We start from the raw sequence: 12825 nt of genomic DNA, 5'->3' as shown, positions 1-12825 counted from the left end.
AAATGTATTTAAACATATTTATATATTTCCTGTGTATGTAAATGTATGCTTTTACTATGCACCATCTTGAAGATATTTCCATAGCAGTCCATATAGGTCTAACTCTTAGTTTTCCTCATACTGTATCATCCTGCCTTATAAATATGTACTAAAATTAATGTATCCATTCCTCTTCATGTTGGTCCTTATCTTTTTCTATGATAAATGATTTTGCAATAAATATACGTTTTTGAATATGTGCAAGTATGAGTTCCTAGAAGTGAAAATGTTATATACATATTTGAATCAATAGTCAGATAGCACATGTATATAAAATGTTGCTATTCATAGTTATTGCCAAACTGCCATCATTGAGGTTGTACTGACAGCTGCATTCCTGCTCACCATCTGTGATGATATTTTTGTCCACGTTCTTAACAGCCAGTTCCTGATAAATATTTATGGCATATGACAATCTGATTAAAGTTATTTTTTTATACTTTCATCAAAATCTTGTTGATATAATTGAGTTTGAGCATCTTTCACATGTTTCATATGATTTGTGTTTCCTTTTCTCTAAATGATCTATTAATGTCTTTTATCTATTTCATTCCATTGTTGATCTTTTCCGTATTGCTATTTTTTTTTTCAGGGAAAGATTAACCCTAAACTAACATCTCTTGCCAATCTTCCCCTTTTTTTTTCTTCCTCCCCAAAGCCTCAGTACGTGGTTATATATGCTAGTTTTAAGTCTTTCTAGTTCTTCTCTGTGAACCACTGCCACAGTGTGGCAACTGACAGACAGGTGGTATGGTTCCACAAACGGGAAGTGAACCTGGCTATGAGAGCTGGCTCATCTATACTGATTTTTATTCGTAATGATCCCTTTACTATCATATATGTAATTATTATTTTTCTAGTTGTGTTATGTTTTTAACTTTTTTATACTATATCAAAAGCTTTTATATGTAAACATTTTTTCTTTACATTTTGTATTTATTTATTTAATTTTTGGTTTCCCTATCTTGCTTAAAAAGACTTTCCCCACTTCACTCTTACCTAAATACTCCTCATCTATTTTTAGAATTTAATTTTTAAAGAATTTTTGTACTATCTTATATTAAAACTTTTGTTTCATATGGAATTTATTTTAATATAAGAGTTAAGTAAGGATTGAATTTTGTTTTCTAAATTTTAGTCATTTTTTTCTAGTTCCACAATTAACTTTGCCATTGACTTGAAATCTTGCCTATTCTATTTTAAAATCCCTTATGTATTTGGATCCAACTCAGGACTCTATTCATTTTGTTGATCTCCTTATTCATGTACTAATTGAAACAATGAAACAATGAATTCATATATAACATTTTGATATGTGATAAGACTAGCAGTCCCTCATTGCTATTCTTTCCAGAATTATGCCTATTCTTGCATATGTATGTTTCAAAATTGTTTAAAATAAAATAATATGGTTAAATTTGAATAAGATAAATATGTTTAAAATTAAAATAAGTTTACAATTAAGTTAAAATAAGTTTCAGATAGTTCAGTCACAAAACAAAATGCACTTATTATTTTCAATAAGATTCCATTTAAGAAGATAAATTTAGAAAGAGTTACATCTTTAGAGCATTGACAACTGTTATCCAAGAACAGTACAGATCTTTTCATTTAACAAGTTATCTTTTATACTCTTGGGTAGTGCTTCCACCTCCTGCCTGTGTTACTTATCCCTTAGAGATACCTACTGTTCTTTATCCATGAGCTCTAAAATGTTAACTGACACGTTTGCTGTAAGGAAAATCATCTCTTTCAGGAAGCGCATGACTCAAGTCTTTGCTCAGCATCTTTTGGTGCTGCTGAGATCATTCTTCTCCTGGTGGTTGCCAATGACAACTATGTGTCCATCTGCAAACCCCTGTACTAGGAAATCATCATGAGTTACAGGGATGTGTCTTCTGTTTTTGAGTGGCATGAGTACAGTCAAAACCCCCATGCTGAATCACCTTGCAACCATTCAGATCCTCTTCACAGTCTGACTGCTCATCTGTGGCTCTAATGTCATAGACCATTCATGTGTGATTTAAATCTTTTGTTGAAGTCTCTGCATGGACACACATACCCTTGGTCTCTTTGTTGCGTCCATCATTAATTTCATCTGCCTATTAATTTTTTTCCTCTTGATGATCTCCTGTGTGGTCATCTTGAGCTCCCCGAGGACACGTAGCTTGGAAGGGAGATGCATTGTCCTCTCCACGGGTGTTTCTCACATCATTGTGGTCATCCTAGATTTTGTGACCTGAGTATCAATATATTTGCACCCAATCACTGCCTTCTTCATTGATAAAGCAATGGCTGTGTTTTATACTATGATAACTTCCTTGTCAAACTTAAATCTACACACTCAGAAATTTAGAGGTAAAAAGGTATAAGTAATTTCTAGAGTAAAAAAATGACTTTGAGAAATAATCACAACAATATAAAATGACTTTATCCTTTAAATAGAGAAGAAAAAAGAAGATAATTTCTGTGGTTGAGGGCAAACTGAACACTATTTGTCAAAAGTATGTTCATGTTGACCTATAGGCACTCTGAGGAACAGTCCAGGCCGAAAATTATTTATCATTAGAAAATTATTGATTTAGATTTATGTTTTGCCCAACTGGTTGTCAAACTTTAAGATACTATCAAAATTAGTTAAGAGTCTTGTAAAATGCAGATTCTCAGGACACAGCAACACAGATTTTAATTTAGTAGTTTTGTTGTTGGACTGATTTATCTAGCTTTTAAACAAAGTAATCAGGTGTATTTGCACCAAATGATCTTTGCATACACTTGGAGCTATTGTGCCATAATTTAAGTTCACATTATGAGCTACTAATGAAGTCACTTTAGTTTTCAAATTTAGTTTTTAAATTGCTACAAATATTTAACAATATTTACAATTTTAACCATTTTTAAGTGTACTGTTCAGTGATATTAAGTTAATTCACATTGTTATGCCAATGTCATCACCATTTTTCTCTGGAACTTTTTCATTTTCCCAAACTGAAACTGCACAACTGTGTAACAGTAATCCCCTTTCCCCTCTCCTGAGCTCCAGACAACCCACATTCTGCTTTCTGTCTATGAATTTGACTAAGAACCTCATGTAAGTGCAATAATACAATCTTTGTCCTTTTGTGACTGCCCTACTTCACTTAAGATAATGCATTGTATGTTAATCTATGTTTTAGCATGTATTAGTATTTCTTTCCTTTTCAAGGCTGAATAATATTCCATTATAGGCATATGCCTCATTTTGTACATAAATTTATCTACCAGTAGACACTTGGGTTGCTTCTACTTTCTGGCTATTGTAAATAATACTGCCATGAAAATGAGTATAGAAAGAGCAGGGTGTTTGAGTCCCTGCTTTCCATTATTTTGGAAATACACCGAAAAGTAGAACTGCTGAATCACTTGATAATTCTTTGCTTAAATTTTGAGGAAGTACCATAGCATTTTCCATAGGAGATAGATCATTTTACATTCTGATCAGCAGTGCACAATTATTTCAATTTCTCTAGATTATCTGCTGCATGTGTCATTTTCTTTTTTCTTTTTTTTTTTAAATAATAGCTATCCTAATGGGTGTGAAATGGTATATGATCACAATTTTGATCTGCATTACTCTAATGAAAATTAACATTGTTCATCTTTTCATGTTTTTCCTGGTCATTTATATATCTTCTTTTGAGGAATGTCTATCCAAATCCTTTGTTCATTTTCAATGTTGTTTTTGTTGTTGAGACACAAAAGTTCTTCATATATTCTACATTTTAATACCTTATCATTTATTGTTTGCAAATCATTTTTCCAAATCTGTGTGTTGCCTTTTCATTCTGTTATAGTGCCATTTCATGCATAAAATTTCCTAATTGTGAAGAAGTACAATTCATTTATTTCTTCTTTCCTGGCTTGTGCATTTTGTGTCAAAGAAATTATTGCCAAATCCAACATTATGAACCTTTTCTTTTATGTTTTCTTCTAAAATTTTTCTAGTTTTAGCTAATATTTTAGGTCCTTGATCCATTTTGAGTTAATTATTGCATTTCACGTAAGTTAAGGGTTCAGTTTCATTCCTTTGCTTTTAGATATCCAGTTTTCACAGCACATTTTTTTGAACAGGTTGTCTTTCCCCATTGAATGCTCTTGGCTCCCACATCAAAAGTCATTTGAAAACACACACAAATGTTTCTTTCTAGGAGCTGTATTTTATTCCATTAGTCTGTATGCCTGTCTTTATGCCAATACCACACTGTTTTAATTAACATATCTTCATAGTAAGTTTTAGAATCAGGAAGTATGAGATCTCTAACTCTGTTCTTCTTTTTCAAGATTGTTTTGGCTATTGGGAGTCCCTTGAGATTCCAAATGAATTTTTGGATGGATTTGTCTATTTCTGCAAAACACACTTTTGGGATTTAATAGGAATTGCATTGAGTCTATCGATCACTTTAGGTAATATTGACCTGTTAATAATATTAAATCTTCCAGTCCATGAATGTCTTTCCATTTATTTTTTCTCTTCTGTAATATCTTTCAGCAACATTTTGTAGTTTTCAGTGTGCCACATTTTTGCTCCCTTGGTTGAGTTTTTTCTTAAGTATTTTATCTTTTTGATGCTGTTGTAAATGAAATTGTCTCCTTAATTTTCCCTTTGGGTTTTCATGGATAGTGTGGAAATTCAAAACTTTTTTATGATAAAAAGCTCTCAACAAATTGGATATAGAAGAAATGTACCTCAACATAATAAAGGCTATATAGGACAAATCCACAATTAACATTATAGTCAACAGTGAAAGTTTGAAAGCTTTCCCACTAAAATCAGGAACAAGACAAGAGTTACCACTCTCATCACTCCTTTTCAACATAGTCCTGCAATAAAAATTCCTGTGAAAGTGTTAGTTTTCTACATATAGATCATGTCATCTCTGAGGTGAAATATTTTACTTAATTAATTAATTTAAGTTGGTATTACTACATGTAGCAGTGCTTCCAATGGTAGCAACTTCCTATCACTTGGGTCTTGGCTTAAACATCACCTTTAAAAAAAGACCTCTGATAATCTTACCTGTAGTAGAATTCTCCCTCTTATCTTCTGTCACAGTACCATGTTTGCTGTCTTATAAGCACTGAATAAAATTATCATCACTTTATTAAACTGCACCCTTATTTATTGACTGACTCTATTACAAGAATATAAGGTCTGAGAAGGAAGGAACTGTTACGTGATTTTTTTCCCTTTTTTATTAATTGCTGTGTCCACACTCATAGCACAGTTCCTGGTGTGGAAGTTAACCAAAGAAACCTTATCTAAATTGCAGTCAGGAAGGCCTGTAGAAGGAGCTTTCATGGTCTAGAATACATCATCAATTACATCAAACAGGAAGAGATTAAGCTTGCATCTTCAACAGGAAGTAAAGCTACTTTACTATTGAAGGAAAGTTTTCATTCCCCACTGGCAACAGCCCAGCCAATAAAAGGTGCTATAGCTCAGCCAATGAAAAGTCATTGCCTCCCTAACTGTTACTTTGCCCCAATGGACTTGCATTTAGAACAGCCTTTCCCTACTCCCCCTTTTTCTCTATAAAAGCAACTCCCCTCCTTTGTTTTCTGGATTTGCCTGTGACCTGCCATATCCTGAATTGCAATTCTTTTCTCTATTCCCAAAGAGACTCATTATAAGGTTAAAAATAGGCAAATTTGCTTTTTAAGTTGACACTGGCATAAAATAGGTGGTCTTAATTTTGAAAACAATAATTAATAATTGATGAATAATCACTTATTACATCTATATTGGTGACAAAATTTTTTAACATAGGTTACCAAACTTGAAAGCAGAATAAATTGAGCATTAAATAAAAGGAATTAAGAACTTGTCAAGGCAAGTGGGGAAATACTTGATAATATTCACTGGAACAAAATGATTTGGCTGATATTTTATTCTTGATTTACAATAGTCTTATAATGGTTCTAAAGCTATTTTTTTTCCATACTACATCGTTTTAATCTTCATTATGTGATTTGGCCTATTAGTATCTTTCCATATAGATGTTATTTTAAATTCTGTGGAAAATCCCAGTGAATTTAATTAAGCAAGAATTAGTCTGGATGTATTCCAATTCCAGGACTCAATGATAAATGTGTTCAAAGGGATAGAATATCCAGTGGTCTTTGCCCCTGTCAGAAAGAAGATGCTATCCTTTTAAGAACTGATATAAAATCTTCAGGAGGTCCTTTGTTGGGCTTAATGCATGACATTTAAAAAAGCACAAAAATATCTGTTAAAGTCTCAAGTCAAATAGTCTGGCCATACCAACACCACAGAATAAGAAGGGCTAAACAATTGAATGGTATTTTTCTCTTTTGAAGTTAGTAGGAAAGAAGTTACTCCAGAAAAATTTCCCTGGGGAAAGGGCCAGTTTTTAACTTCTTATGCAAAATAGAATTTATTGCCTTTTTGATAAATTATCCTAACATGAAAATTTTTGTTTTTCTGTGTGCACCATGTAATTACTATTAAAGAATCTACAGTGCAAATAAAAAGAATCTTCTAAATAATCAGAAGACTCCATGAAGAAAATGGACAGATAGCCATATGAAGGAAAATATATCTTCAAGTTATAATGCAGCTTTTTGTTCTCCACCGTCATAGTGGATGAAAGAAGAATTCCAGGGCCCCTGTGAATGAGGTAAAAAGTCTTCCTTCAGATTGTGAACAAGCCACCACAAGGTAAGACTAACAGTAGATAGTGGGAACCAGGAATCACAATTGTGTGAATTTCTTCATTTTCTAAGAAATTAAATCACTTTGAAAGAAATTGAACAGACTCTAAACCAAGTTTTCTCACTTAAACATCTGTGACCTTGGGAAAATTAATTAGAAGTTCTGAATCTCACTTTCTTCAACTATGAAGTAGGCATTACAATTCTTGTTACTATAAATATTACAGGTGATACATTAAATTGTGAGAGTGTGTTTGGAATCCACTGTATGAGTTTTGAGCTGTGGAGTGATACAATCACAATAAGATTTTACAAGGATCATTTCAGCTGCTTCGGGAGAATTTGTTGGAGGGCAGAATCAACGTGGAGAGCCTTGGCAGGAGGCTATTTCATTGAGACAGGAAGAAAATAAGTGCTGGGAAATGATAAAATTTGTCATATATTAGAAAGTAGACTAAACAAGACTTGTTAAATGTATCACTAAATTAATATGAAAGTGTAAAGGAGGAAAGGACACTGAGATTTATTGCCTATATTATTACATGGAAGGTGGTAGCATTTAATGAGATGAGGAGCATTGATGTTTTTTGTAGAAAATTAAAAATTTGGTTTCATAAAAACAAAATTGATATCCAATTGGAGATGTCCAAAATTGGAGATGTTGATAATACACCTTTGAAAATTAGGGGGAGGTATGGGCTGGAGACACAATATTGAAGTGCTTCAGCATTTATTGGCCAGGAAAGGGTGGATCATCCACCCAAAGACTCTAAGAAAGAGGTTTCAGAGAAAACTGAGACAATTGAGGGCAGTGACTTTCCCTTCATAATTTGATCTATTCACTTTGGATATGTAAATTGCCTTAATGGTTCTCTAGTACTACGCTTTTGTGATTTTATGAATGGTGCATCTTTTCAGGAATTTCCTTCCCATATTCTCTTGTTCTTTTCTTTTTCCTTTAAACAGCTAAAGCATTGCTTCCTCTGAGAAATTTTCCCTGATTGTAGTTTGATTGATATCTTCCTACAAGGTGACTATTAGCTTTGCATGAATATTTTTATAATAGCACATATTACATTGGTCTGGAATTGACTGATATCTTATTATGCATCCTATCACTGAGGGTAGGGAACTATGTCTTATTCAACTTGGTGGTCACAATGTCTACAACATGTTTGACACAAATACATACTCAATATAGAGTTTTTAAAAATTGAATGAATTAATATAAGATTAAACTTATAATGCATTTAAAAGCTTTCCCCTTGTTTTATAGATAAACTGCTTCTAGCATATGAAGTCAGCATCTGTAAAGACTAGATGGAACCAAAGAACAATGTGACTTACTTTGTCCTCTTGGGCCTCACACAGAATCCAAAGGAGCAGAAAGTCCTTTTTGTTATGTTCTTGCTTTTCTACATTTTGACCATGGTGGGTAACATGCTCATTGTCGTGACTGTAATTGCCAGTAAGACACTGAACTCACCGATGTACTTTTTTCTTTGCTAGATTATCATTTATGGATGCCACTTTTTCCTCTGTCATTACCCCAAGGTTGATTTCAGACTTGTTCTTTGGGACAAATACTATATCTTTCCAATCTTGTATGACTCAACTCTTTACAGAGCACTTTTTTGGTGGGTCAGAGATCTTTCTTCTGTTGGTGATGGCCTATGACCGCTATGTGGCCATCTGTAAGCTCTTGCATTATTTGGTTATCATGAGGCATTGGGTGTGTGTTGTGCTACTGGTAGTGTCCTGGGGTGGAGGTCTTCTGCACTCGGCAATTCAACTTAGTACTATTTATGGGCTCCCATTCTGTGGCCCTAATGTCATTGATCACTTTATCTGTGACATGTACCCCTTATTGAAGCTCATCTGTACTGACACATATGTCATTGGCCTCTTAGTGGTGGCCAATGGAGGACTGATCTGCACTGTTGTGTTTCCGCTCTTGCTCATCTCTTATGGTGTCATCTTGTACTCTCTAAAGAACCTTAGTCAGGAAGGGAGGTGGAAAGCCCTCCAGACCTGTGGTTCCCACATCACTGTGGTTGTCTTCTTCTTTGTTCCCTGTATTTTCATGTATGCAAGACCTGCAGAGACCTTCCCCATTGACAAGTTACTGAGTGTGTTTTACACAATCATAACTCCCATGCTCAATCCACTAATCTACACTCTGAGAAATTCAGAGATGACAAGTACTATGAAGAAGCTCTGGATAAGAAAAGTTATACCTGATAATAAATAAGTTTACCATTTACCATGAGGAGTTGACATTGAGAACAGTCTCCTTGGTATGCAGGAATTTTCTTAAATCTGATGCAAACTTTTTTTTCTCCACAGGGTTTATGGTAATTATAATTAAAGAATGAACTATAATTGTGTAAATAATATGTATATAATTAATATATGTATACAGGAATGTGCTTTAATTATAATTAAAAATGAACTATATGTTTGTGCTATTAGTAAGGGTGTCCTTGATAGAATGTAAGCTCTATAATGCCTTGCTTATCCCTGTAGCTAGAAATCTGAAATGCATGCAAAGTGAGAAGCTAACAAATAATATGTCATGAATTAGTCAATGAAATATCTAGAGTAATGCTAATTAGTAATTAATTTCTGTATTTATTTTTATTTCTTTCTCATTCTTAGTTTTATTTTTAGTCAGATTCTTGTCCTTTGTCTTCTTTTTATTTATTGTACTAGTTAAAATATTTAATGTTATATAGACCAGCCCAGTTTTTCAATTTCATTTGCATCACACATGAAATTTTTAGTCATATTTTCCTTTTTTAAATAAAAATTGACAATGTAGTAGATAATGAATCAATTTTATTGATTAAATTTAATTTTCAATAATATTTAATTTTTAATTAATTAAATTGAATGTTTATTTTATTTATTAATTTTATTTATTATTAATTAGTTCATTAATTGTGAATTAATATATTAAATATAAATAATGGAATCCATACAGAATGGTAATAGTATAGAATCGATTTCTTACCCATCCCTCATCAGAGACTCCCAGTTCTACTCTAGATGCAGTCACTGTACTCAGTTTGTAAGATTCTTCAAGTAATAATCTTTGCCATAATCATGCCATAATATCCTACCATTTTGAATGTGGCTTTTTATTGGTTGGAAATTTGTTTGGTTTCTATATATCTTTAGCTAGTTTCTCAAGCTCCTCTAAAGTTATTTTAGTCAGTTCAGTGTTTCTCCCCATATTCCTGTGGGGAATCTAAGGCCTGTGATGTCCTCATCTGCTATCTTCGTCTGGCAGCACCTTATTAAGGCATTTCCTGGGAAGTATCCTTCACAGCTAAAGTTTTGGGAATAATAAAGTGCTTACATTTTGATAAATCATGCAAAGCAAACTCATCGTCTTTGCAATTACAAAAAAAAACTTCGTATATAAGAATGTTTTACGTCTGCATTTTCCATATTCTCTTTTTATACTTTTTAATCTTCTGCCACATTTGGGCTGATTCTTACTCCTTCTGCCCTCAAACAGAAGATCTACCATTTATTCTTATTACATTATTTGGGCAAAAACTCACTATTATTTTTATCTTAACTAGTCATTCACACTGACAGCCTTTTTTTCATGGTTTGGGCGTGTGAAGAAGATTTTCTCAATCATTTTGTAAGCACATTTCAGAGACATGCATGAAAGGATTTAGTATATTAGAATGATATATTATTATGATTATTTTAATCATGATATGATATAATATGATTAGAAATTTTACAGCATACTATTTGAGTGAGACAGTCCTGAGATAAAACTTAACTTTTTCACCCATAGTGTGAATTTCACAAAACACAATGTCTTGAGGATTCAATTCAAGAGTAATGATAACGACATTATCAAGATCAAATAAATAATCCTTGTAAAACTCTTAGGGCCACTGAATGCTTAATAGATGCTAGTTATTGTGAACATTCATTCTTACTGGAGTATCTGAAAGTACAATAGAAATATTAATTAATGTAATCTTTTGTGAGCTTTAGAAGGAATAGTACACTACATTTTCCTGTTGTGAAGAATATTCTGAAAGCTGACTGTCATTTTAGAAGCTCTTGGGGACTGGAATGGTTTCCAACTTCTTCGGCCATTACTGAACCTCTGTCTCTTGGTTTTCTAATCTACATTTGCCCTGTGCCTCCATGTTCTTGGGGCCGAGCCATTTGTGGGCCTGATTTTCTTATGACAAGTCCTTTGTGAGTGGTCTAAAGGTCATTTTATTATGAATCTGAGGTCAATGGAGCAGGCAACCAGAATATGAACTGTTGAAATGAAGGAAGATATTTGTTTAGGGAAGATAGTAGGGTGCACTGGTTAAGAGAAGGCTCTGGAGTCAAATTTCCTGTTTGAATGTGACCTGGGAAATTTTTAAAATTCTCTGTGCCATTTTTTCTTCATCTGTAAAAACAGACATGATAGTACCTATCTCCTAAATTTGTTGGGCCACTTAAATGAGTAAATATTTGTTATATGCTAATAACAGTGTCTGACACATTGAAACATTATAAAAGCGTTTTTAAGGCAAAATATATTGACTTGTACTGAGCCAACTTCTGGATGAGTGTGGAACTTGCCCTGTCTTTTTCTTCTTAGTTGGAAAGGTATCTTCTTGTATGAGTATCCTAATACAAATTATCACCAATATGATTACTTCCTTGAAGTTCAAGCAGTTGTGTATGAGCTCTTAGGGCCATTATTCAGCCTTGGAAGTTCTGTAAGAAGTGGAGTCCAGAGGATGTAGAAGAAGTTGGTAGTTTGGAGTCAACTGAGTTAAGATCATATTCCATCTCACTAGTTAATGTATCACTGCATGTGTGCCTCGATCTCGGAATCTTATTTTAATCTCAGTTATTAAATATAATGAAAAGGTAGTACTTACTTCATAGAGTTATTTTAAGTATTAGACGAGATAATGTATGCAAAGCATCCAGGACAATGTCTGGCACTCAGTAGCTGCTTTATTAATGTCTGTGTTAATTAAAACTGTGTTTGTTGCCTCCCTCCCTTCTACAGCAATGTCTGGTTTGTCTAACTTTTTTGAACTGTGTGATTATTTTTATGATTCAATTATGTGTAGATAATATATTAAGCCCATGAGAAACTTTCAGAAATCTGAATGTAAGCCTAATAAAATTAATGTAAGGTGGATGAGATTAACTCTGAATAGCTTACTTCAAAAATGTCAGTGTCACCCAAATTAAAATTAGCTTAAGGAAAACCTCATAATTGAATGAACTTTTTAATGTCAAATAAAAAACATGTGACAAATACAATTGTGTTAAAGATTATTATTTATGTACTACAATGTGGCATAAGCTATGAAAGCATTGCTTTATATAATCTTCATAAGAGGCTTATGAAAAAGCTACCATTAATCCTTTTTCCAGAATAATGTACTGAAGTTTGGAAAACTTAAATAACTTACCCAAGGTCACAGAGCTGGCAAATACCTAAGGTAGGATTTGAACCCGTAGTTTAGTTTCAGAACTTCCACTCTTAAACACTTTGGCAAATATCATAATAATGATCATTCCTGAATAAAGAAACAGTTTCTAGTGGTGAGAGATAAGCAAAAAAATAAGTAAACATATATGAAAAAGATAAAGAGAGTAAAATTTCTAAAACAATAAAGGAGTGATTTAACAGAGTGTGACTCAGAGGCAGGGGGCCATGCTAGACTGGGTGTTCAAAGAAGACCCAAGAGGAAGAATTTACAGCATTTATCTAACCATGTCCAGGGATGAAAGACAATGAGCTGACGGTCATGAGTAAAACCACTAGAGATGAATTTCTGTATCTGCGAAAGGGAATTTTATCTGACCTGTAGGATTATCATTATCTACTTTTGTCTCTTCTGTCTCAAAGATCATGAAACAACCTTAATCTTGTTTAATAAATTCAGTTCTAATTAAATCAGGATGAAGCTAAATAAAATGTTATATATATATATAATACACATAAATCATAGATATTTAAGCAAATATTACTTCAAGATGCTGAGTTAAGCACAGTTGTAGACAGAAGGCTATCTGTTTAAC

At 33.1% G+C, this 12825-nt stretch overlaps 1 pseudogene; it reads left to right on the top strand.

The window, feature by feature from the left end:
• The first annotated feature begins 8070 nt into the window (after nucleotides 1–8070).
• Nucleotides 8071–9001, top strand: LOC139040931 (olfactory receptor 4A47-like; annotated as a pseudogene).
• Nucleotides 9002–12825: the final 3824 nt, after the last annotated feature.

The sequence above is a fragment of the Equus asinus genome, chromosome 17, assembly GCF_041296235.1.
Source record: "Equus asinus isolate D_3611 breed Donkey chromosome 17, EquAss-T2T_v2, whole genome shotgun sequence".
Taxonomy (NCBI): domain Eukaryota; kingdom Metazoa; phylum Chordata; class Mammalia; order Perissodactyla; family Equidae; genus Equus; species Equus asinus.
This window is presented reverse-complemented; position numbering and strand designations above follow the sequence as displayed.